General features: G+C 40.6%; 1 protein-coding gene across 2 annotated transcripts in view; it reads right to left on the bottom strand.

Moving 5' to 3' along the window:
- The window catches only part of AK5 (adenylate kinase 5), a 210446-nt gene that overhangs the window by 165728 nt on the left and 17343 nt on the right, over positions 1–27375 (bottom strand). The gene's annotated exons all lie outside the window — the stretch shown is intronic.

Raw genomic sequence — 27375 nt, 5'->3', positions numbered from 1 at the left:
AATGTATGGGGCACAGTGAAAGCAGTCCTAAAAGGGAAATTCATAGTATTAGAGGCCTACCACAAGAAACAAAAACATCTGAAATAAACAACCTAACCTTCCACCTAAAGGAACTAGAAAAAGAACAACAAACAAAACCAAAAGTGAGTGCCACTGGGGATCAACTCTACAACCTCGGGCTTGCACCCTGACCTGGAATCGAACTGTGACCTCCTGGTGCATAGGTCGATGCTCAACCACTGAGGCACCTCAGCCAGGCTGTTCCTCAAATATTTTAATCTCTCATGCTTTCAATGATCAGTACTGGGTATTAGGCCTTCACTAGAAAGTGCAATAAGACATTTTCTCAGTCCTTAAAGAGCTCATAGTCTGACAACTGAGTGAAGAGATAATTATAATACAACTAGAGGCCCAATGCACAAAACTCGTGCATGGGGGGGAGAGGGAGGTGGCCCTCAGCCCAGCCTGTACCCTCTCCAATCCGGGCCCCCTCGGGGGATGTCTGACTGCTGGTTTAGCTCGATCCCACCGGCAGTCAGACATCCCTCTCACAATCCTGGACTGCTGGCTCCTAATCGCTCATCTGCCTGCCTGCCTGGTTGCCCCTTACTGCTCCCCCACCAGCCTGGTCGCCCCCAACTGCCCCTCCTGCTGGCCTGGTCAACCCCAACTGCCCCCCTGCTGGCCTGGTCACTCCACGCAGAATGCTTGTTCAGTCGTTTGGTTGTCCCTCACTAACCCCCCTGCCAGCCTGGTTGCGCCACACAGCCTGCTTGTCCAGTCATTTGGTTGACCCTCACTAACCCCCCTGCCAGCCTGGTTGTAGGCAGCCATCTTGTGAGGGTGTGAGGGTCAATTTGCATATTACCTCTTTATCAAACAGGAAATGATTAGCACAATGTTTTAAAAAATGGGAAAAAAGAGGAGGGCCATTCCCATAGCGCAATTCTTACAATATCTGGTGTTGGTGACCATATTCTCCCAAGGTTCTCTTCTCCAAGACAAATACCGTTCCCCTTCCCATTATTGTTGCAATTACATGAAGTGTCTGAATTAAATGAAATCTGTTTTGCGGAGGCAAACTCTGATAACAACATGGAGACTTGACCTCACACTAGTTGTCCTTTTGTGCGCATCCCCTGGAAGCTTGTCAGAAATGTAAATTCATGAGCTCCATTCTGTTTTACTGAATCAGAATCTCTGGAGATGGGATGCAGGGAGCTGTGTGCTGACTTCTGCTTTACATACTAGAAACAAGTGCTCAAAACAGGAGCTTATTGAAATTGCAAGGTCTTTAAAAGTAAAATAACAGTAATAACAACAAGAAACCCTGAAATGCCAACATAATTGGGTACAAAAACAAAAGAAACCAACAAGGAGATAACCAATATGTAAAACCTTATTCTTTATAGTTTGAGCATTTCTTGTTCAAAAGCTATATTCCATCCATTTCCATGACCCTGTGGTAATCTCTTATTGTCTACTATTTCTATTACTTTAGTTAAGTAATGTTTAGGTTTTTCTGTTCTTTCACAGTTTGTTACAAACCAAATTATTCATATGAAGAGAGTGTATCATTAATGGTCTTAAAAAGATCTCATTAGATTTTGAAGAGTGCACTTCTGTGGTTTAATTTTTATGGTGCAAATCTTCATTTCAATAAAAGCAGCTGGGGTATATTAAGCTGTCAAGATGTAGAAATTTAATGAAGAGGAAAATATTAAGGTTTTATTTAATATGTACCAGGTCCACAATATGGAAATGAATGTAAACTTAAAACTCTATTTTTCCAAGGCATCTTTTCCCCACCACTAATTTGATTATGCAGGCAATTACTTCATTCATTTTTTTATTCTTCCATTTAATTTTTACTAAGATCCAATTATAAGCAAGAAGTGGAAGCTCTGGAAAGGTAGACTGAGAGTATACAAGCTAGCATTGCCTTCACTACTAAGCAGTTGGGATTTTACCTTATAAACATGAGTGTATTATATTGCATTTTGTGCTTTAGAATGAATGCCAATGGCAGTGCCGAGGGCAGACTCAATGGGGAGAGACTGGAGGCAAGAAGATCATCTGGGACAGCTAATGAGCCTGAATTCTCTACAGTGCTGTGCCCCTTCATGAGCAGAGGTCAAATAAAATTTAATGCAAAATATCATTATTATTCTTTTTTTTTTAATTTAAATCTTTATTGTTCAGATTATTACATTTGTTCCTCTTTTTTTTTCCCCCCATAACTCCCCTCCTCCCAGTTCCCGCCCCACCCTCCGCCCTCACTCCCCACCCACTGTCCTCATCCATAGGTGCACGATTTTTGTCCAGTCTCTTCCCGCATCTCCCACACCCCTTTCCCCCCCAGGAATAGTCAGTCCATTCCCTTTCTATGTCCCTGATTCTATTATAATCAACAGTTCATTCTGTTCATCAGATTATTTATTCACTTGATTCTTAGATTCACTTGTTGATAGATGCATATTTGTTGTTCATAATTTGTATCTTTACCTTTTTCTTCTTCTTCCTCTTCTTAAAGGATACCTTTCAGCATTTCATATAATACTGGTTTGGTGGTGATGAACTCCTTTAGCTTTTCCTTATCTGTGAAGCTCTTTATCTGACCTTCAATTCTGAATGATAGCTTTGCTGGATAAAGTAATCTTGGTTGTAGGTTCTTGGTATTCATCACTTTGAATATTTCTTGCCACTCCCTTCTGGCCTGCAAAGTTTCTGTTGAGAAATCAGCTGACAGTCGTCTGGGTATTCCCTTGTAGGTAACTGAGTTTCTTTCTCTTGCTGTTTTTAAGATTCTCTCTTTATCTTTTGCTCTTGGCATTTTAATGATGATGTGTCTTGGTGTGGTCCTCTTTGGATTCCTTTTGTTTGGGGTTCTCCGCGCTTCTTGGACCTGTAAGTCCATTTCTTTCACCAGGTGGGGGAAGTTTTCTGTCATTATTTCTTCAAATAGGTTTTCAATATCTTGCTCTCTCTCATCTTCTGGCACCCCTATAATTCTGATGTTGGTACGCTTGAAGCTGTCCCAGAGGCTCCTTACACTATCCTTGCATTTTTGGATTATTTTTTCATTTTGCTTTTCCGGTTGGGTGTTTTTTGCTTCCTCGCATTTCAAATCATTGACTTGATTCTTGTGCTCCTCTGGTCTGCTGTCGGAAGTCTGTATAATATTCGTTATTTCAGTCCGTGTATGCTTAATTTCTAGTTGGTTCCCCAATATAAGATCGAGGGTCTCATTAGTTTTCTTGTAGATCTCATTAAGTTTATCGGCGGCTTCTAAATAGTTCTTGAGAGACCTTAAAAGTGTGGTTCTGAACTCTATATCTTCCATTGACAATTTTGTCCTGTTTCTTTGTCTCCGCATTTTGTTATGCTTCCTTGGTGCACCCCCTAGTGGTCTTTGTTCGCAGTCTTATAGTTAAATCTTGATTGTTGTAGCTAATTCCAGGGAGGGTTTGACCTCCAGGCCAAGTGGCTATGAGAATCAGCTGTGTCAGCAGTGAGAGAACTTCTGTCCTCTAGGGAGGTGCTAATCTGGCGTTTGCCTGAGGCTATCCGGCAAATGCCTGTGTGCAGGGCTTGGGAGGGGCGGGTCGCACAGGATCAACAGGGTGGGCCGGAGAGAGCAGTTATGGCGGCTCTCAGTCCTGTCCCCAGGGGCTCTGCCTCTCTGAGTCCCAGCACCCGCTGCAGACCTCGGAGAGAAAGCTGCACTCGCTCTGACCGAAGCCAGACAGTCCCGCTTCTCCCGTTTGAGTCTGGGTCCCTAGAGACTCGCCTGTATCTGGAGCTCAGAGTCTGCGACTCCCTCCTGATTGAAACCGCCAACCGAGCCCTTCGCCGCCAGCCCGCTCCTCGCACTCTGCACCTCAGAATTTGACTTCAGCACTGCGCCTCCTCTGAGTGTCCGTATGCGTTTCTCTTTCCTCCCAGTTGTAGGACTTCCACTCAGCCAGCGTTCCTGTGGTTCTGGGTGATGTCCCTTCCGTTTTTTGGTTTCACTTTTGAAGTAGTTGTTCAAAGCAGCAAACTCCGGCGTTAACCTATGCCGCCATCTTGGTTCTCTCCTCATTATTATTCTTAATATTGTCTTTAGAGATGTGTTTGATTTTAATGATCATTTGGGAAATTGGGGGAACCATTAGTGTTAGCTTTAGGCAAACAGCCTTGAAATAAACAAAAGGACTCTGAAATTGGAGGGGAGAGATGGATGAAGGCAAATGGGCAGAATCCCCAAATACATCAGCTCTTTCTACACTCGTGGGATGAGCAGTGCCTGCCCATTCACAGTGGCCCGTTTACGGATTCTTCATTATGAGTGCATGGGTTGAATGATTAGGTCACAGAGTCTCTGGAGATGGGATGCAGGGAGCTGTGTGCTGACTAGGTCACAGTATCTATTAAGAAGCAGTCAAATGATTGGGTGATAATGTTGGGTGATGTTTTCAGATCCAGCCAATAAAATCACCATTTGGGACAGACCTTGAAGAAGTGTAAGATCTTAGCATACTGCTAATGCTCGTCATTTAGCCAATTTCTAAACCAGCCCCTCTCTTTACAAACATTTAACTTCCAAATCCATAATATTGACAATGAGAATAATTATCCATGAGATTCTGTCATTGGTATGAGGATATAAACCTGACATATTATCTATTACTAGAGGCCCGATGCATGAAAATTCGTGAAAGAGTAGGCCAGTGATGGCGAACCTTTTGAGCTCGGTGTGTCAGCATTTTGAAAAACCCTAACTTAATTCTGGTGCCGTGTCACATATAGAAATTTTTTGATATTTGAAACCATAGTAAAACAAAGATTTATATTTTTTGATATTTATTTTATATATTTAAATGCCATTTAACAAAGAAAAATCAACCAAAAAATGAGTTTGCGTGTCACCTCTGACACGTGTGTCATAGGTTCACCGTCACTGGAGTAAACCTTCCTTCCCCTGGCTGCCAGCACCGGCTTTCCTCCGGTACCCAGGACACAGGCTGCTTCCCTCCTCTGGCCGCCCACAGGCCCCCAGGACCCAGGCTGGCTTCCCCCCAGCCCCGGCTTCGTCAGGAAGGACATCAGAATGATGTTCGGAAGACGTCTGGTCTAATTAGCATATTACCCTTTTATTATTATAGATGTTCTACATTCATGGGAGCAAAGAAAATAGGAAGGATTCTTAAAGATTGTGTGGTCCAAATCCCTATTTGATCTGCACAGCAGTCAGTTTTAAAAAATTATTGAAGTTAAATATCTGATATAGTTTTAGTTATATCAAACAGCATAAATATATTTATTTTAAAAAGCAAGAATAGTGCAATTTCTCCCTGACCTACCTATTCTATTTTTCCCTTAAAATTTTTTAAATTAAATTTATTGGGGTTCATTGGTTAACAAAATTACATAGGTTTTTGGTGTACAATTCTATAATACATCCTCCTACTCCCTTTCCTCTGGTAACCACCATACTGTTGTCTGTGCCTATGAGTTTGGTTTTTTCCCCCCTTTGCTTAAGCTAGGGGTGGAAAATCTTTTTTCTGTCAAGGGCCATTTGGATATTTATAGCATTATTTGAGGGCTGTACAAAACTTAAAAATTAGCCTGCTATATTTGGCCAAACATTTAGTTAAATCACCCCTAATGCCTTGGCAGGGCCAGATCAAATAATTTCGTGGGCATTATAAGGTCCTTGGGCCAGATGTTCCCCACCCCTGGACCCCTTCACCTTTTACACCTAGCTGCCCAACCCCCCTCATCTCTGATAGCTGTCAGTCTGTCCTCTGTATCTATGGGTCTCACCTACCTATTTTAGACAAATAGATTTTATGATTTGGGTCATATTACATCCATTCAAAGGAAGTATTAGAAAAGTGGTTTAGAAATTCTTAAAGCAAGAAGCAATTCAAATTTTTAAAAAGCATTTGTTGGAAAAAATGAAATTCAGAGTATATTAAATGCTAACTAATATTATGGGAATATAAAATAGATAGGAAATTATGTAGTAGTTCCATTAATATCAATGCATAGACTTACTGAATGGAATACAGGCTGAAATTCACCAGAAAATGCCATTAATAAAGGTTTTCATTTGAGGTTTAGATGCAAATACTTAAAAAAACAACAACTTTGGCCATAGTCGGTTTGGCTCCGTGGATAGAGCATCAGCCTGCGGATCAAAGGGTCCTGGGTTCGATTTTGGTCAAGGGCATGTACCTCGGTTGCAGGCACATCCCAGGCCCGGGCCCTGGTCGGGACACATACAGGAGGCAACCAATCGATGTGTCTCTCTGTCTTTCCCTCTCTCTAAAAAAATCGATGGAAAAATATCCTCAGGTGAGGATTAAAAAAACAAACAAAAATGAAAAAAAACCCTTTGGTGTCAATCCAAAGGAAAACTGTTATCTTTTTATCAGGTTATCTTTATTTGAATGGCTGAAAGAGGCAAACAATTCAAAAGAAGATGCATACATAATACAGTTCTATTTCACCCTTATCTAAGTGGATAGCTTAGCATTTACTCAAATACCAAGTCTGTCTCCGGGAAATTCAGAAAAGACTATTAAATTATCAATGGCTGGAGTAGCAGTAATAGCATTCCACTCTATTCCTTAGACATTACTCTATCTCTTTGCCTAATTTATCTTAGAATAACTCTTCTTATTCATATTGATAATGAAGAAAAATACTTTAAACTCATATCCTCAGACATTTGAAGCATTAAGATCCAAACAAATTCCAGCCAGAATCTGAGAACTTATTTTTAGAATATCTTATTCTCAATATTTTTTTGAACATCCTAAGGATGAGAACCACTAAGGAAAATTCCTTCATTCTTCCATTCATTCATTCTACAAGTGTTTATTAACTGTTTTAATATGTGCCTCCAAGTAGTTAAACTAGGTCACTATATTTTTATTCACTTCTTTTAAAAAAATTTTCTGATTATTGATTCGTAAGTTATATAAATGTCTCATTACTACATTGTACACCTGAAACTAATATAATATTGTATGTTAACTGTGATTTTTAAAAGTTTTTTTCAAAGGAAAAAATCTTCTGATAAGTACATTTCTAGCACTACTTGAAATGCATTTATAGATGTTCACTTCAGTCCAATAAGCATTTATTGATCATCTACTGTGACCTAACTACCATACTAGACAAAAGATATATATATGAGCAAGACATAGTTCCTGCCTGCAAGAATCTCCCCATCCAATGTGGAAGCAGACACATAAAGTGTTATTTCAGCATTATTTCTACAGCAGAGATGTAGAAAAGCGCCTGGAGTTCTGGGAACTGTGGCCCATGTGAATACCATATGACTACATGGAATGGCTTCTTTTCCCAGAAACTTTCCAGAGCTCTGCTTTTCCTGGGGAAAATGTGTAGGAAAAAGATGAAGACATTATACCCAAGTCTATGTTTACTAGCAAAAATGAGTCTATACAAAACCCTGCTGATATAATCTAACTATTCAATCCTTCCTTCCTTCATTCACTTGGTGAGATTTTATTGAGTAATACCAAGCCCCAGAAGTATGCTAGTTGCATTTTGTATTAAAACAGTAACACATAATCTGGCCTCCAGCTCTAAATTGCTTTGTTGTAACAGAATGTGATGAACTGAAGGTTCATTTTAAAGGTTAATGGTCTGGTAGCTATCATCACATCCAGAGTAGCAAACTAAGCAATGAAGTGACTAGCGGAATATGTGAGATCAGGACTCTTTCTGACAATCAGATATAGCCTCTGTGAGTACCCCTATCCCACCTCATGCTCCTTCAAATACAACCCCACTTCTCAGAGGAGGATAAAGGTTGTTGTTGTTTTTCCTATAAAGATCTAACAAATGGCTTGGTAGCTTCAGATTCTAGAACATTTGAATGGGGATTCAAAGTGTTATGATCTCCAGTCTATATACCACCGGTATAGCCCTTCCTAGAAGCTTTCTATCTGGGATGGGCAAAGAATCATCACTGCTAATGATCACAGCACTCTGGGTGAAGCTTCAGAATCCTTCTAAACATAGCAGGCCAGGGAGCCATTACCATCTGAATGTAGAACCCAAGATGAAATCTTCTTGCCACTGCTGGTTTATGCACACTAGTGAGGTGGCTCCATAAGCCAGGCATGAAAATCAGTTTTATTCTCATTGTATGTAGTGTCTCTCTCTCTCTCTCTCTCTCTCTCTCTCTCTCTCTCTCTCTCTCTCTCTCTCTCTCTCTCTCTCTCTTAAATATATTTCAGTGCTAAGTAGTGGTGGACAGAAAAGGTTTTTTTTTTTTAATTAGAAACCAATGAAGTTATTTCCCAAAATTGTTGATGTCCACTTTTAATGTTCTACTCGGCATTTTCAGTGGGCAAATCCTTAGCTTATTTTCCCATTAGTAAATGGGCAATTTTCCAAGGCTAACCGCTATGGTACTAGTAAGAACAGATCTTTTCAAACTGTGCTGGTGCCATTGACTTGAAACCAGACTCTCAAGTCTCTTTTGATACAACTAAAACTGTATCAGATACTTAGCTGCCTTCACCTGGGCCTTCCTGCTCTAACAGCGAGCTAGAGCACGGAAGTATAGTCACTCTAATAGGATATTTTTAGATTATAAATTTGGTGCTTTGAGTGATTTGGGCAGAAACAAATCTGAGCTAAAAACCCTTTCCATATTTCTCTCTCCTACTTTTTTCTTTCTTTCTTTCTTTCTTTCTTTCTTTCTTTCTTTCTTTCTTTCTTTCTTTCTTTCTTTCTTCTTTCTTTCTTTCTTTCTTTCTTTCTTTCTTTCTTTCTTTCTTTCTTTCTTTCTTCATCTATCTATCATCTATCTGCACATACATGCATATATATGCCTAAAGAATAGCATTTATTAGAATATTTGGCAGTTCAAATAAAACATACTTGGGTGAATTTTCAGAAGTCTCATTATTAAATTTTTAAAAATATATATATTTTATTGATTTTTTTACACAGAGGAAGGGAGAGAGATAGAGAGTTAGAAACATCGATGAGAGAGAAACATTGATCAGCTGCCTCCTGGGTATGTGCCTCCTGGGTATGTGCCCGCAACCAAGGTACATGCCCTTGACCAGAATCAAACCTGGGACCCTTGAGTCCGCAGGCTGACGCTCTATCCACTGAGCCAAACCGGTTAGGGCTCATTATTAAATTTGAATAGAAAGCAAAGAACCATGATATGAGAGAGCTTACGCCATTTACCATTTTATTATTCATTTATTTACTCATACATTTAGTAAACACTGATTGTCTAATATGTGCAAAAATAATATTAAAGAATTATTTAAATTTTCTAGATAAGAAGAATCAGTAATTGGCTCTAATGCTTAACAATTAGTACTTTTTAGAAGATATTTTATCTTATATAATAAAAAAATATTTTCTTATGTACAAATACATTTAATCAGCAAAGAAGAGCCAGATAATATACTATTTATAAAACTCAGACATGCCTGGAACACAGATATGAGGAGATGACTTTAAAGACAAACAGTGATTTATATCAGAACATAACAGAACTTGTAAAATTAAATGTGCTTTCTCTTTCTAATAGACCCTTTGGGAAATTAAAATTTCATTTTAACATGCTGTCCACTGTCCAAAATGTTTTTGGGAACGCCTTTGGATCCTTTCCAGAGGGGTTCTTTTGAATGGCAATCCCAGTGCGTTGAGACTAGGCTCGACCTTTTTTATTCTCAGGGAGACAATACAGTTGGGCGGAAAGAGCCCTGGACACAGAGTGTGGGTTGATTCTTCTGGCTCAGGAGTTTGGGTTGTTGCTTACTCCAGCTCCACATGAACTGGATTTGTGAAGTCCAGCCAGTCACTTAAAATCTCTGGGCCTCCATTTTCTCATTTACAAATTAGATCAATAGCTAACAAGCTTTTTTTTTAATTTAAAAAGTCTTTTTAAAGATACTTTATAAATTTCTAAAAATTCCATTTATTAAAAGCTGTACGTTTGCTGTCAGTTGCGTGAGAAATGCTTATTTTGCCTACTTTTGCATGTCTCTGCAATAACTCAGCAACCCTCAGATGCAGGGATCACCAGTTGCAAGATACTGGACAAAGAGCCTCTAAACTTTGTGATTCAGTGAATCTATGTACTCATAGAGGGCATTATTTAAAGCATGAATGAGAAGATATTTTTTTGGCCATGACTCAAGGGGGGCAAAAAGAATTGAGAACTACAACAGATTAAATGCAATGATCAAGGACTACTCACTACATTAGAAAATTAGTCACTACCCCTTTTCTGATGCAAACATAAGTATATTATCCTCTATTCCATCCACATCTATAGACAAATGCCAATAACTATGTATTCAAATAAAGTCTTTTTATAAAGACGTTATCCTTCTAAAGGCAGTATTTTAATAAGAAATTATTGTGGGAAGTTAAATTAAACAATAAGCCAGAGGTGGCTTGCCCTATAATTTTAGAACACATGGACATTTGTTGTCGATATGAAGAACTACAATTGATGTGTACATTGATTTTGTATTCTGTGATTTTGCTAAAATTAGTTTTGGTAGTCATTTTTTTAAAAAATATATTTTTATTGCTTTCAGAGAAGAAGGAAGAAGGAGAAAGAGATAGAAACATCAATGATGAGAGAGAAGAATTGATTGGCTGCCTCCTGCATGCCCCCAACTAGGGATTGAGCCTGCAACTTGGGCATGTGCCCTTGACTGGAATCGAACTTGGGACCCTTCAGTCCACAGGCCCATGCTCTATCCACTGAGCCAAACCGGCTAGGGCACTGGTAGTCATTTTGTAGATTTCTTGGAACTTTCTTTGTAAGCAATCATGTCATCCACAAGTATAGACAGCTGTACTTATTTCTTTCCTACATTAATACCTTTTATTTTTTTCTTTTCTTTGTGTGTTATTTAGACCCTCCAGTACAATGTTCAATAGAAGTGGTAAGAGTGGACATTCTGCAGTTATCAACATTAGTGGGAAATCACTCAATATTTCATCATTAAATATGGTTTTAGCTATAGGTTTTTTCATAGATGTCCCTTATCTGATTAAAAGAATTCCCTTCTATTTCCAATTTGCTGATTTCTTTTCATGACCCGATGCTGATTTTTTTTTTTTTTGCCATTGTGATCAAAGAACATGTTCTACAAGATTTCAAGCTTTGAAAATTTATTAATATTTGTGTTATGGCCTAGTGTGTGGTTTATCTTGATGACAATCCCATGTGTACTTGAAAACATACCCTGCATGATTGGATAGCATGTTCTATCTAGACATATTTAATGTTCCTCAGGTCTTCTAGGTCCTGACTAATATTCTGTCTAGTTTTTACATCAAATACTGAGAAAGGATTGCTAAAATATCCAGCTATATGAGGGTAAATTTTTCTATTTGTGGTTTCTGTCCATTTATTTCTGTCAATTGCTTGATTCATGTATTTTGAAACTTTTTTATTGGATATATATATATACACACACACATATACTACAGGCCTGGTGTATGAATTCACGTACCAGTGGGGTCCCTCGGCTTGGCCTGCGGGATTGGGCCAAAACTGGCTCTCTGACATCCCCCAATGGCCCTGGATTGTGAGAGGGTGCAGGCCAGGCCAAGGGACCCCACCGGTGCACAATTGGGGCCACGGAGGAACTCGGGAGGTTGGCCAGCCAGGGAGGGACTGCAGGAGGGCTCCAGGGTGTGTCCAGGGTGTGTCCATCTCACTCAATCCCAATTGGCTGGACCCCAGTAGCAAGTTAACCTATTGGTCATAGCATCTGCCCCCTGGTGTTCTGTGAACATCATAGCGAGCGGTTGAGTGGCCTTAGCATATCATTAGCATATTGCACTTTGGTTGAATGGATGAACGGACAACCAGACACTTAGCATATTAGGCTTTTATTATATAGGATATTTATTATTTTTATGTCTTTCTGAGGAATTGACCCTTTTGTCACTATGATGTTCCTCTTTATTTCTTTGTCTTAAAGTCTACTTTATCTAATGTCCATGAAGTCACCCCAGCTTTTTTAGGGTTAGTACTTGCATGGCAATTATTTTTCTGTCCTTCATTTTCAACCTGTTTGTGTCTTAATTTTAAAAAGCATCTTTTATAAAAATAAAGTATGTTCATTTCTTACTCAATTAATGAAAATCCCAGTATATTCTTTCTGTAAAGGTAAGAGTCCTTGTGCAGCATAAAAATATTACCCTATTTGTTCATTTTAGAAATTCAGCATCTCTGACATTTTTTTTCATAACATGGAACACACTTGCACAGATATTTACTCTCCACAGAATGTAATGTGTTTATAGTCAGTGAGGCTAAGTTGGTAGGCTCTGAGAACATTACCTCGGCTTCCAAAATATATGACAGCCAGTTTAATTTGAATTTATATATTTAGTAATTACTTAGGAGATTCAAATTATAACTGTATCTGCATTTTCTCAAGGAACTGGCCTTTTCTATTAAAGACATTAAGGGATTTGGTCCTGGAAATTAAGGAAATACAGTAGTTTATGGTTGAGTGAATCACTGTACAAAAAATACACAATGGTAACACTGGGAAAGCCTTTTGTCACTCATCCTTATCAAACATTCTGGGGAAATAAAACCAATATATGCTGGCATGTAAGTTACTTAGCTACTATTTGCAGTATGGAAGAGGGCTGTGAGAAACACAAAAAGTAGATGCAAGACTGTGCTTTAATGAATTTATACTTGTGCTGTCCATTTTTCTCTGTGTCCTGGGTGATTCACTCTTCTGGAATGAATTGATGGGTTCTCTTGCCCACTGGCTTCCAGATGTTTTGGACCATGGTAAACATCAGCCGGAGATCAGAGAAAGAGAGGTGAAGAACACCTGAATTTTATTACCTTGGCGCTCATCCTGTGGCGTCATCATAGGCTGGCTACCTCTCTCTACTGAAGGTCAAGGCTCCTGTAAGGAAGCCTTCTTTCTATATCTGTCCTTTTTTTCTAGTTTTAAGTAACTGTTCCCATATTTTGAACTTGTAGGCCTAGGATGGTAGCAGATCTTTTTTTTACCAGCCTCATGATATTGAGCGAACCTTTGTAGTTTCCTCAGGATTTGTACATACCTTTTCAGTTGTTCCTTTATTAAAGATTTCTACTTAGCCTATCTGAGTACACCATATATTTCCTGTTGGTATACACCAATCTGATGAACTAATAGTTAACAATTTAAGGTGCCAGAGAAATATCCAAAGCTTGGGATCCTAAGGGAATGTGTCTAGGCGGGGATGGTGAGATACGATGAGCAGTAAGACATGACTATCAAGGAGACACAAATACCGAGGGCACAAGGGATGTGTTCAAGGAAGGCAAGCCAAGTCTTGGATCAAATTGCATAAGGGGTCCACAGAAACACAAAAACCTCATGACCTTAATACTGAGAACACATCTTCTCAGAATTCTAAGTAATTTCTCATTTGAGAAAGTAAGCGTGAAGATTAGTGAAAATGACATTGTTGAGATAACTGTGGATGTGCTTTAAATTTAGTACTTTGGCATTATTAGCAACAGCCTGCTTGCTCCATAACTATGGCAACATGTTGTGGCTGAGAACCTTTGCTGTGTGCTATTAAACACTGAGTTAAAATGTGCACTTTAGCATGCTTAAGATTCAGCTTTGTTAGAGGTTGTTAACTTGGTAACATGTAGACTCTTGGGTTCCACCCACTAGAAATTCTCATACACTCATTCTGAGAAGGGGCTTAAACAATCTGCATTGATTAACAAGGCTTGTGCCTGATTCTGATACAAACCATATAGGGAGAAACATGTTTGTAGACAATAAGCAGCATTCAAAGCTTTGAAACAGAGGGATGAATTCATGACAGTGGTCTTTTAGAAAGACTAATCAGGACACAAGATAGACAGGATGTGGAGAGAACAAGGACAAGAAGGGTAGATAAGCGAGGACTATAAAAGTCCAAATATACTGGAGTGAGCACCTGGCATGAAAAGACTAGGAAAAAAGGAAATGAAGGAAAGGGACAGATATGAGCAAAGTGAAGAATGGGCAGGTATTTAAAAAAATATTTTTATTATCCAGTTTTTTTCTATATAGTATCTTTTTTGCTGTCATTAATCCTTACCTGAAGATATTTTTTCCATTGATTTTTAGAGAGAGTGAAAGGGATGGGTAGAGACAAAGAGAAACATCGATGTGAGACACATCCATTGGTTGCCTCCCACACTTGCCCCTACTGGGGCCAGGGATTGGGCCTGCAACTGAGGTACATGCCCTTGACCAGATTTAAACCCCTGACCTTTCAAACTGTGGGCTGACGCTCTAACCACTGAGCAACCAGCTAGGCTTTTTATTGATTTTTAGACAGAGAGGAAGGGAGAGGGAGAGAGAGAATCATCGATGCAAGAGTGAAATATCAACCAGCTGCCTCCTGCATGCCCTCTTTTGGGGACTGAGCCTGCAACCCATGCATGTGCCTGACAAGAAGTTGAATCAGCAACCTTTTGGTATAAGCGACGCTGTTCAACCAACTGAACCACACTGGTCAGGGCATGGGCAGGTATTTTTTATTTATTTAGTACCATGGTGAGGTGGTTTAAAACACATGGACAAATTTTGTTTTGTTTTTTTACACTCCCTTCTAAAAATATAGTGGGTTCTAATCTCCCTCCCTTCCATTATGGGCCAGCCCTAGTGACTCTAAGGGACAGAAAGTGGTGGAAGTAATGAACCATAGGCACCCTATCTTGTTAGAACTGCCATTTAAAATTTTCCACCAAACATAGAGGGTTCTTTGTTCTGTTAATTAACTCTGCTATTCCTGGCTTCTGTAAGCACACTTGCTCGAATAATAGGGAAGATAAGCTCAATTATCTGGTCCTGCAAGCTGCTCTGCTGATGTAAAGGTCTGGTCTGTCCCTGGTTCCTCCCATGCCAGGTGTCTTTTAGTTATCTGAGTTGTGCTGTGCTCAAGGTTACAAGCTTCCTGCAAAATATCTACTAAGCAGGCTGCTCCCATTCTAGTACATTGGGCTCTTTGAAAAGCCTGCAAAAGATCCAGAAGACCCATATTTAGGAGACAAAGAAACCAGGAGGGTATAAAGGGAAAGCTTCCTCCATGTTACTTTGCTCAGACTCTGGAGATAACTCCTCTGAGACCGCTGGCATAATAAAGACTCCAAATTTGGCTTACTGATTAAGGCATCCTCTATTCAGCTTGCTGATTTCCAATATAACAGTAACACAATAGCTTTTGAAGCTAGGTTCGAAAGGGTGATAGGGCTTCCTTCAGGCTCTCTCACATTACATGCATTTGGAGCCTTGAGCTGCTGTGAAGTCCAGCCACTCTGAGGCCTTCCCGTAGCAAGATAAGAAAAGATACCCAAGGAACTCCAGCCATTCCAGCCCCCGCTGCTCTGAGCCTTCCAAATCAAGCATCAGACACGTGAGTAAAGAAGCCCACCTCCAACCGCCATCTAAATGTAACATCACTAGAGATCTTGAATCAAAGCCAACCACCTGTGCAGTTCTTGATTTCCTGATCCATAAAAAGCAGGTCAGCTTATAAATATTGTTCTTCTTGACCACTAAGTTTTGGGTGATTTGTTAGGCAGCAACAGTACCTAAATTATATGGCAAAATCAATGATAACTCTGATTTTCTCTTTGTGTGAAATTTTCACTTTACATAGGGCAATTATAAAAATCTCATCAACATTTTAACTTTAATGGTCTTCTGTAATTACAGCACATCACAATAAAAATTAATGGATAATCATCTAGTAATATATTCTCAATTTCAAAATCTAATTATTAAATAAATATAAGCAAGATTCCAAGTCAATAGTTTCAGGAGAATGAATCCACATTTTTTAAAAATATTTTGAAAGTGCTAATACTTAGGAAAAAATTGTGTAATTAAAATTAAATCACTCCCATTAAAAGCAAATCAAATTTGTTCCCCATAGGAACAGCAAATCAAATTATGAGCCTGTCAAATCAATTCACTATGCAAGTCGGATGACAGCCCTCTGAGGATTGATTTTCTTTGATCTCTACACTTTTTTGGAAAAAAAAATGTATCTAGTTGAGAATTTGTTATATATTCTATCTCACTCAGACTCTGAATTTAACTCTATTTTTAGAGTCCTTTTAAATGGCAAAGTTAGGGTTAAGTTACAGATCCTAGAGGAACTCACTACTAGAAAAAAAAAAGTTTAATATAGGCATATATACCTGTTAAAAATTTTTTTAAAATAGGCATGTATACCAGCTCCAGCAGGTCTCACCCTCTTTTGTCTCACAATGCACAGATAAATGAAATTCACAAGAACTGTGTGTGCTCATGAGCCACACGCCCCTTGGAAGCACAACTCCTGGAGTCCTTTATTTCTCACCCAAGAAGCCTGAAGGAATGTAAATGAGTAGGAGTGGCATTATTATAGGGATAATCTCGGGTCTATGACTGCATTTGAAATAAATGCTTCCTAAGCACTGGTGAAAGCTAAGGTGTCTGGGGAGGGGGAACTTTAAAGTCCCCTCTTTGCTTCTCCTCCTTGACCCCTCCACCACAACCCATGTAAAAAAAATGCTTAGTGCCTGCTGTTACTAGGTATCAGTACTTTTTTAAAAAATTAAATTTATTGGGGTAACATTGGTTCATCTAATATAATAATAGAGTAATATGCAAATTAGCCGAGACACCATAATGTCACGACAGATCTATAAGCGGTAGAGAGCTACGGGAGGGTGGGGCAGTGGGCGGAGAGCTACAGGAGGGCGGGGCAGTGAGCTACGAGCAACGGAGAGCTAGCAGCCCTGGTGGGCAGGGTGGCAGCTGAGGCAAGCAGCAGCGAGCTACTCGTGCACAGATTCGTGCGCAGGGCTACTAGTAACATTATAAGATAGATACATTTTTCCTTTTTAAATCTTTATTGTTGGAAGTATTACATATGTCCCCCTTTTCCCCCTGTTGACCCCTTCTAGCCACCTCCCCTCCCCCTTTGGGAATCAGTATTTTTAACTAACATTACATCTCAAAACTCTGAAAATAAACCATGGTAAACTGCTGATTTAAACAAGAGTTTGGGTTTGTGTCAAAGAAGCCTTTACTTTAAGTATTCCCCAAATGATCTCTAATTGCTATGAATCAGACATATTCAATTCCCTAGTCCATGCTTCCTTATAGGGGGTACGTGCACCCCAGGAAGATGGCTCAAGATAAATTGGAGGGCAGAAAGAGAGAGTAGATCTGTTTAAATTAGCTTTTAAAAATCTGACAAGTAGGAGAAATCAAATATATAGGCTAATAGAGGGATCCCCACTAGGTCAGACAGCTCTCTGTCACCGATGTAGGAGTCTGCCTGTCTTTGTAAGGCATTTCTCTCTCTCCTCCCCGCTCCTATTGCACGCATATGTGTGTGTGTGTGTGTGTGTGTGTGTGTGTGTGTGTGTGTGTGTGACAAACAACAATTACAATCAGACACAGTGTGACAAGAGGAGGACAAGAGGCACCGCAGGGTGTGGCCTCCAATGCTTCGTCAGGGCCGGGAGTGGGGGAGTGCTGTGAGCTGGAGAGCGCCTATACTAATGACAGCAGCGCTACTCAGATGTAGGCGTGTAGACTGGGAGCAGCCAACTCTCCAAAATTTTCAAGACAAGCCAGAAAACTGCTATTTAATATGAAATCTCTCCATTTTAGTGATATGTGTACATTTAAAAAAACTGCCTAAAGCCCACATTTAGCCTGAGTGCTTCTAGTCTATGACCGCGAGATTAGAGAAGGTGAGTGGTCTAGAGTCTAGAATATCTGTATCCCCTTCCTTGGAATCTTACCTCTGTCTCCACTGGCTGGTGGCTTTAGGCAAGTGTCTTAACTTGTCTGAGCTTTAGTTCCCTTGCCTGGTAAGTGGAATAACAACAGCTAATGTTGGGGAGTAAAGTGATAACACAATAAAAATAAATTATAATATGTGTCCATTCAAATATACATTTCTAGAAACAATATTCTTTGCTTGCACCAAAAACAGAATCAAAAGTACAGGAACACTGGAAAAATCAGGCCAGTTGAACACCAACTGGTATCTATAAATGCAGTAGAAAGTAAAAGTCTGGATCTTTTAGACATTTGGCTCACAGAAAAATAAAAAATATTTTTTTTTATTTTGCTTGGGAGAAAACCAGCCAACATTATCATCAAGGAAGTTCTGCATCGATCTCAGACAAGACAGCCAGGGGCACCAAACCACTCCCCACAGGGAAATCACACAGAAGTGGATTCAGAAGCCTAGCCAGGAAAGAGCCGGAGGCTGCTGTAGGGACCACTCCTGAGGAGGGAGAAACTGGGAAGAAAACTGGGGGAATCAAAAGAGGGGACACAGAGTGGAGGGAATTTTTTTTAAATATGTAAAACCAAGATGGGCATTGAGAACACCACCACTAACCAGTGGGTGCCCACCTGAGCACTAAGAGGAATCGGAAAAAAAAGTAGCTCATTCATAATAATAGCAAAACTATAAACTACCTAGGGACAAAGCTAACAACAATGTACAGCTTTTCCATAGAAGATTAGAAAACTTTATTTACTGAAGAACATAAAGTAAGGTCTGAATAAATGGAGTGATATGGCAATGTTAACGGATGGGAAGATGTCAATTCTCTGAAAATTAATCTATGTGTAATATCTGTGTTGAAATTCAAATAAAAATATGAACAGATTTTTATGGATCTGACAATCTGATTCTAAAATCCATGAAGAGTTAATGTGCCTGGCCGGGTGGCTCAGTTGATTGCAGCATTGTCCCCACATCAAAAGGTTGTGGGTTTAATTCCCTGTCAGGGCACATACCTAGATTACGGGTTCCATCCCTGGTCGGGGCATGTGAGGGTGGCAACCAATCAATGTTTCTCTCTCTCTCTCTCTAACTCTATCTCTATCTCTCAAATCAATAAAAATATATCCTCAGTGAGGATTAAAGGAAAAGAGAGTTAATGTATAGGCATAACCAATTTAGAAAAGAAAAAGAAGGGGAGGGGATTGTCCTTTGGACATAAGGTTGTAATTTAGAGCTCTTTAATTAAGTCATGATATTGGCACAGAAATATGTAAACAGACAAAAGGAGTAGAGAAACCATATAGCAGACCCATGTCCATACAGGAATAAGTCATTTCAATAGACAAAACAAATGATCTTTGGGCCACTGGATACATTTTCCATTTTCATTTAAAACATACAGTAAAATTCTACCTCTACCTCACACTATATGCAACAATTAATGCAGATAAATACTTGAACCTTCAAAACACCTTCCCTCTATCCTAGAAGGTCCATTTTGAAAAATATTCCAGAGAGGGGTTTTTTTTGGTTTGGTTTTTTACATATGCAAAGGGAGATGTGTATAAGGATATTGGTCCCAATGCTGTTGGTCATAAAAATTTTAAAGCAACCTGAAAGTCTACTAATGAAACATATTTATAGAATGTAACACTTATGAAACAGTGATAGGAATGACCTAGGTCTATAAGCATAAACACAGGTACAGCTCAAAAACAGAATGCACGGTGAAACCAGCAAGTTATGGGATGACATAAATAGACTGAGAAAATAGCTGCAGCAGGTCCCTGAGAGAAATAGGAAGTAGCCCAGCATGTAGAATGCATATGTAGATACATAAAACCAGAAAATGAGCTGGGGCCAGGGAGTTGACATACCACATTTAAATATAGATAGTTTAGTTTTAAAATTTGAGTTAGATATTTAAATATTTAAATTAAAATATTTAAACATAGACTCAATATATATATATATATATATATATATATATATATATATACACATATATATATATATTTAAATACAGATAGTTAAAATACCCCATATATATGTGTGTGTGTGTGTGTGTGTGTGTGTGTGTGTGTGTGTGTATTTTTTTTAATATAGATTTGGTACAGGCTTCCCTCCTCCATTTTCAATAATAGCACCCCAGAGTTCTTACTGGTTTTAGCTTTTTTACTGTTTAGTTCACAAATCCACAGTACAGAAGTCTGGTTTTTCTTCCCACTCTGATCCCATGGAATAGGAAAGTCTACAGCCTTCAAACACCTCGCTTAGGTTTGACGAGGCCCTGGGCTATGCAGTGAAATCTTGGCTGTGCACTATTGCAGGATGTTCAGTTGGTGGTGAAGAGATCTTTGACGGCCCACTTGCCTATTTTGGGTGCTTTCTCTTCACTGATCTGTTATCTCATTTTAACAATCAGGACCATTTCAAATCTAAAACCATTTCAGATCAGGATCATATAAGGCAGGGATGGGGAACTTTTTCTGCCAAGGGCTATTTGGATATTTATAACATCATTCAAGGGCTATACTAAATTATCAATTTACAAACCAGCCTGCTCTATTTGGTCGGTCATTTAATTAACTCACCCCTAATGCCTTGGCAGGGCCAGGCCAAATTATTTCTCAGGTCTTATACAGCCCACAGGTTGGACATTCCCCACTCCTGATATAAGGGAAGAAAGGGTGTGTGTGTGGGGGCGGGGGGGGGGGGGGGGAGGCGTCCAATTCCAAAAACAGACCAGCCCATTCCTGAAAACGAATGCATTTGCCTCCCCCTCATTATGCCCCGCCTCCCCAACCTCCTCCAGACCTCTCTAGAAGCAGAGGTTAATCTGTGAGTTTGACAACTGCTTCTCCATTCTCTGGCCATTGAATTAAAGCTTGCACTGCTCACACCGATAGGAGAAGGACAGGGGGTTCTTCTGGGGGACTAGGTCCCCAAAGTGGGGCCCTGGATGATGCTGGGTTGGTAACATACTGTGGACGAAAAAGGGGCCACATGCTAACCTGACGAGCTCAGGGAAGGCCTAAATGGTGGTCTTGCAAACTCAAAGACCTAAAGTAACCACAAAGGGTCTGAAATGAAAACTTTAACTAAAAGCAGTTATGGTGGGTAGTCACATCCTAGGCCGGGATCTTCCCTGACAAAGGTCAATCTTTACCTTAACTGAGCCTATTGTCTTTTTGCATCTACGATAACATATCTTTGGAAAGTCAAAGTAATTTTTCTTTTTCGGGACCCCTCAAAGCACAGGCACGACTCTGCGGAGACCACAAATCTCCTCATTGTTATTGAGTTAATTATTGACTGTTAACTATCCTGCACCCACCTAAATAAAAGAAGTATGTGCCTATCATTTTACTTTTTAGTCCAATCCCAGAGGTTTCCCCACTTTGCTTTCTCCTGCCTCCCTAATCTATCACCAATGGAGTTCATGTAACCCACTTATGACTCCTTTTTTTGATTGTAATGTATAAAACAAGGTAAAAAACAGCCATTCTCTGGAGCATTATCCCAATACCTTGAGAGGCTGCTTCCCGGCAATTGTCGACAGTTTGGTTCAAATAAACTCACAAAAATTCTTTACAGGTTTGAATACTGTTGTTTCTTTTATCCTTAACATTACATTCTGCATCCTTTTTTTCCTTCCAACCAACTGGAACCTGGCCATGGCAGTGACCTAGCTTTCATCGCACAGATGTTAACCATGTCCCAGGGCAGTGGCTCTCAAAGTGTGTTCTTGAGGCCCCTGGGGATTGCTGAGACCCTTGCAGGGATGCTTAAAGGTCAGAACTGTTTTCATGTTAACACTAAGAAATTATGTGTCTTTTTCACTGTCATTCTCTCAAAAAATGTGCAGTGGTGTTTTCCATGGTTACATGAAATGTGCTATCACAGTAGCTGGAATGCAGCAGCACACGTAAGAATCCAGCTCTCTTCTATGAACCCAGAAATTAAAGAGATTTGCAAAAATGTAAAGGAGTGCCTCTCTTATCACTAATTTTTTGTTTTGGAAAATACAGTTGCTTTTAATTAAAATGTGTTATTTATGTTCATTTGGGGGTGGGGATTCCCTTCAGCCCAGCCTGCACCCTCTCCAATCCGGGACCCCTGATGGGAAGTCTGACTGCCTGTTTAGGCCCAATCCCGGGGACATCCCTCTCACAATCCTGGACCGCTGGCTCCTAATCACTCACCTGCCTGCCCGCCTGGTTGCCCCTAACTGCCCCCTCCTGCTGGCCTGATTGCACCTAGTTGCCCCCCCTGCTGGCCTGGTTGCCCCTAACTGCCCTCCCGCTGCCTGCCTGGTCACCCAACTGCACCCCGCCTGCTGGTCTGGTCACCCCTAACTGCCCCCGTTCCCCAGCCTGGTTGTCTCTAACTGCCCCCTCCCCCCCGCCAGCCTGGTTACCCCCAACTGCCTCCCTTTGCCAGCCTGGTCATCACTCACTGCCCCCCTGCCGGCCTGGTCGCCCCACGCAGTATGCTTATTCAGTTGTTTGGTTGTCCCCCACTAATGCCCCTGCCGGCCTGGTCGCCCCATGCAGCCTGCTTGTTCACTCATTTGGTCGTCCCTCACTAACCCCCGCCGGCCTGGTCGACCCCAACTGCCTCCCCCTGCCAGCCTGGTCGCCCCACGCAACCTGCTGTTCAGTCATTTGGTCATTCCTCACTAACCCCCCTGCCGGCCTGATCATAGGTAGCCATCTTGTGAGGGTGTAAGGGTCAATTTGCATATTACTTCTTTATTATATAGGATGATATCAAATATTTTTAAATTTCCGTTTTAATTTTTTATATGGTAAATATCAATCGGTAGAGCCCATGTAAATGAAAGCTTTTTGAGATCTTTAGTGACTTTAAACGTGTAAAGGGGTCCATGACCAACAAATTTGAGAACCACTGCCCCAGGGACAATGACTTGGGAAGAACCTGCAGCATCTCTGAACGAATGTGAGGACTGAAGCTGCCCGGCTCTCACACACAGTGAGGCTGTTACATAGAAAGAAATCAGTTTCTGTGTGATGCCACTGTATCATTTTATCTTTTTTTTTGTTTTTACAGCATCTTGTATTTACTCTGAATAATAGAGACAACAGTCATATAAGTGGGACACTATCTAAAACTGAAATATTGGTTTGCTGGGGCAGTAAAAGCACAGATATTTTAGGCTAGAAAATTAATAGCTCTTGCCATGTCATTGCAAAATATTTGGTACAATTATTACTTGTGATAACTTGGAAGGCAACTGATGTTCCTATGGAGCCCATAGCTAGAGAAGAAATGGCTAGAAAGAGCTAGAATGTTGGTATGCGTTGACTCTGTTCTGTTGCATTTAGGACATATTACAATAGGTAACCCAAGAAAAAAACTACCAATTTGCAATCAGATAAAGAGAAAAAAAAGTTTGAAAAGCGAACTGCTTGTATGCCTCCAAACAGAAGAAGACAAGGTTATTATTGCTCCAAGGACTGCCATTAACCACCCCGCTGCACTTAAAGATAAAAAAAAAAAAAAGGAACCAGCCCTAAGCCAAAACCCAAACTGTGGATGTTGTTTTCCTCACCAAGCCTGTTGTTTTATACGGCTTCCAGGTAACTGCCATCAAAATGAGAAAACAAAGAAATAAAGTGGTTTAACACTATACCCAGGAAAGAACTTTGAGTGTAGTTACAGTCAATGGAACTAACTGGAGACAAAAAGAGAAGAAGTCTACCATATTTTTGAGGAAATGGTTTTACCAAAGTAACCAAAAGCTTGTATTTTTTTCAAACTTAAAATAGCTCTCATGAGTGTAGTCACCAACATGTCACTTTGATGTGGCTATGCCGGGCAACAGATAACAGGAAATACTTCTTGAAGGGCGGGGGTGGGGGCGGGGACTCAGAAGGGAATAGACAAAGAGTTATTCCGTGAGAGCAGAAGCAGGAGTTGCCTAGCCTGGGAAGTCAGTGTATTGCCAGGGCAAGAACCCTTTGCAATCCCTACCTCACAGAGTGTGTTATTTGCTATGTTTCAGTGACTGCTGTATATTCAAATAGGAGCCTTTATTTCACTTCTCCTGGTCTTGTTTTTCCGATGTTGATTGATGGCAGGGAGGGAAGACAAGTTGATGTTTAGTGCATAGGTGGCTGAGTATGAGGAGTTAACCCCGGACCTAATGGAGAAAACTGCACATCTAGTAGAAATTCTTGAACTAGAGAATGGGTCTCTGAGTCGTTTTCCTTGGGGAGTAAGTGAGTACATTCTATGTGTGGGAAGAAGGAAGCAAGCAGACAGTTGGATGGCTGGAGGGGCAAACTGTGATAGAAACTGCTACTAAGTTCTCTTCTCCTTCCATAGTAATAAAACGGTAGCCAGACACCCGGCTTCCCGAATGGACTACATTTCCCACCTTGCAATTACAAGATTGGATTTTTCCATAACAGTGATGGATGCCACTTCCAGGTCTGGGACTTCAGACCTTCACACTCTCTTCCCCTTCCATACCAGCTGGACCCTACATAATGGCAACTCTGCTTCGACCATATGGATGGTGACAGTGTCCCAGAGGATGGCAAAACAACTTGGAAGGGACCGTGATCCCGAGATTACTTCAAGGAGAAAAGCTGCCCAGCCAATGTGGACAGTTCACATTGATGCTATTACCCAAAGTATACTTCTTTGTCTTATAAGCCACCGAGGGTTAGTTCTTTTTGTTACACTGGTCTTAGCATCACTAATATATGGCTGGCATCAGAAATCCCTCTCTTCTTATATCCTGGATCTGTGAGGAAGCTTTGGAGAAAATTTCTGCATATGGGTGTAAATGCCCACATGTGCACTAAAAGGAGCTGGTTAAAAACAAACAAAAGAACCTTGAGAAGTCGTGTATAATAAAAACAGTATTTGGTCTTTGATTCAAATTACTGGCACAGAGCTTCTAAGACCCTTGAAATTTTCTGATGGGAGTGTCTTTTGTTGTTCATAATGACCTTCTGACCACATTTGCATCGAAGCTAATGAGGTGACCCAGGGTGGGGCCTCTATATAACATCAGAACCGGGCTGATTGCTAGAAAGACCAGACCTGAGATTAGAAGGTGGGACTTTCAGCCTCACTTCCTGACCTCCAGGGAGGGGAATGGGTTAGAGATCAAGTTCCAAAACCTCTTCAATAATGAAATTTGGGAGCTTTTGGGTTGGTGAATACATTAAAGGGCTGGAGGGTGGTGTGCCCAGAGAGGGCATGGGAGTTCCACACTCCCAGTCTCATACCTTGCCCTTTACAACGCTTCTATTTGACCGACTTGCATCCTTTCTAATAAACTGGTAAATATAAGTGTTCTCCTGAGTTCTCTGAGTTGTTCTAACAAATCATTGAACCTGACCAGGGTGTTGTGGGAACCCCTGAATTTATAGGTGGTTAGCCCCTGGGACTTGGGAATGAAGTGGGGGAGGGAGCAGTCTGGTGGGACTGAGCCCTTTACCTGTGGGGTCTGTGCCAACTCTGAATAGTGTCCGAGTTGAATTCAATTGTTGGACACATGGTTGATGCTGACGGATTGGAGAACTAGTGTGGGACATCCCCACACATTTGGTGTCAGAAATGGTACCAGAAAAAAAAAAGAGATACCCCAGGAGCTTACAGTACACATAGGTTGTGGAGCAGTCTAACAAGAGCCTAACACTTTGCTTTACATAAACACTTCAGCTTTGCCTCTGCAACCTCTGAACTCCTGTAGTCAGCAATGGAGACATCAGCCTCAGGGATCACTGCACTGCCCACAGTGGCCAAGAACCTCTAGGCTGTTATGATGCCAACCTAAGAAGATGGAAAATGGGTCTCTTCCAGACTCAAGAGTGTAGTTGAGAACAGCATATACATGTGACGGCACATTCTAGAGAGATACCTGTTAAAAGGTTTCCCCAAACCAGCACTGTGACTCTCGGCCTATCACCCATGCCCAGGCTGTATAGGAGTAGGGGGAGATTGATGTCCAGAGAGAGTTCCTAGAGAGTTGTGTGTTTTTTGCCCCTTTTCTCCTACCTGCCCCACTATAAAGCACATGAGGAAGAATTTCAGGATCTGAGATGTCACTTTAGGTTCCTGAGGCTGAGCCAGGCCCAACCGGAGGGTAGCAGAGATATAGTAAATTAAGTGAGAAATTGAAGTTTTGATTTAGATTGAACAGGACTTTTTTTAAAATTAAATTTTTTATTGAGATATAATTGTGGACTAGACTTTTTAATACCTGCCGAAACCGGTTTGGCTCAGTGGATAGAGCGTCGGCTTGCGGACTGAAAGGTCCCAGGTTCGATTCCGGTCAAGGGCATGTACCTGGGTTGTGGGCACATCCCCAGTAGGAGATGTGCAGGAGGCAGCTGATCGATGTTTCTCTCTCATTGATGTTTCTGACTCTCTATCTCTCTCCCTTCCTCTCTGTAAAAAATCAATAAAATATATTTAATAAATTAAGAAAAAACCCTGCAAATGAGACTCTCTGTTCATGTTTTTAAAGTGGCCAGAAAAGCTACTGGCTCTCCCTTAGTTATTATCCAGGGGAGGAGAGAGAGACATGATATAGGATGTTTGAAAGGCAATAGAGAGAATCGAATAGATTTTTATGCCTGTGCTTGCCAAGTGCATCTCATTCAATGCATAGGATGGGGACCAGGTTTGGGTGGGGATGCCTGCAAGCCTGGAGCTCATGCTCCACCAACAGCCAAGAATCATACGGAATGGGCACCAGAGCATTTTCATTAGCTGTTCCATGTGGCAGCAATAGCAACAACAACAAAACATTGATTTTCCTAGTATTTCTCCCATCAAGGCGAGAGCAACTAGAACCAAGCCCTTAAACCGAGTGAGCACAGAGGCTGTGGCCTGATTGTGGAAGGAGGAGGGAGAAAGACCCTGCCGCACAAAGGTGTCCTGGCACAACGAAAGGGAAGATTCAAAGAAAGGCCTTAGGAAGCTCTCTTCTGGCCTCAGACTGCCTGCCTCCAGGCTTCCTCCAGGAGAGACACAAACTTCCATCTTATTTAACCTAATCCTCTCTGATATAATATCTGTAATATATTAAACACTTCTTTAAGTAAAAAAAAACAACAAAACAAAACACAAACAAAAACCAGGTCTGTAGAAATATGGACAAAGGAAAGCAGGTAATTCACACATGAAAGAAATACAAATGGCCCCTACATATATGAAAATGTACTTAAGCTAAGTAGTAACTCAAGAAATGTAAATGTGAAAAATGAAATACCATTTCTTATGTATTATGTTGGCAAAAATTTTAAACATGAATTTTATCTGGTTGAAAAGAATGTGAATTATATCTGGGAGAAACAGATTCTCTCATTCAATATTGATGAGACTACACTTGGGAAGACTTTTTGCCAGACAGTCTAGAAATAGCTATAAATGTTAAAAATGCATCTGTATGAATATGTGCACATATGCATGCATGGGTGAGTCTGTGTGTGTAACATACAGGAAAAGGCCTGAAATATATATATATAAATAAGAAACTTAATAGTGTTTTTGTTT

This window comes from Myotis myotis, unplaced genomic scaffold, assembly GCF_014108235.1.
Source record: "Myotis myotis isolate mMyoMyo1 unplaced genomic scaffold, mMyoMyo1.p scaffold_m19_p_2, whole genome shotgun sequence".
Taxonomy (NCBI): Eukaryota; Metazoa; Chordata; class Mammalia; order Chiroptera; family Vespertilionidae; genus Myotis; species Myotis myotis.
This window is presented reverse-complemented; position numbering and strand designations above follow the sequence as displayed.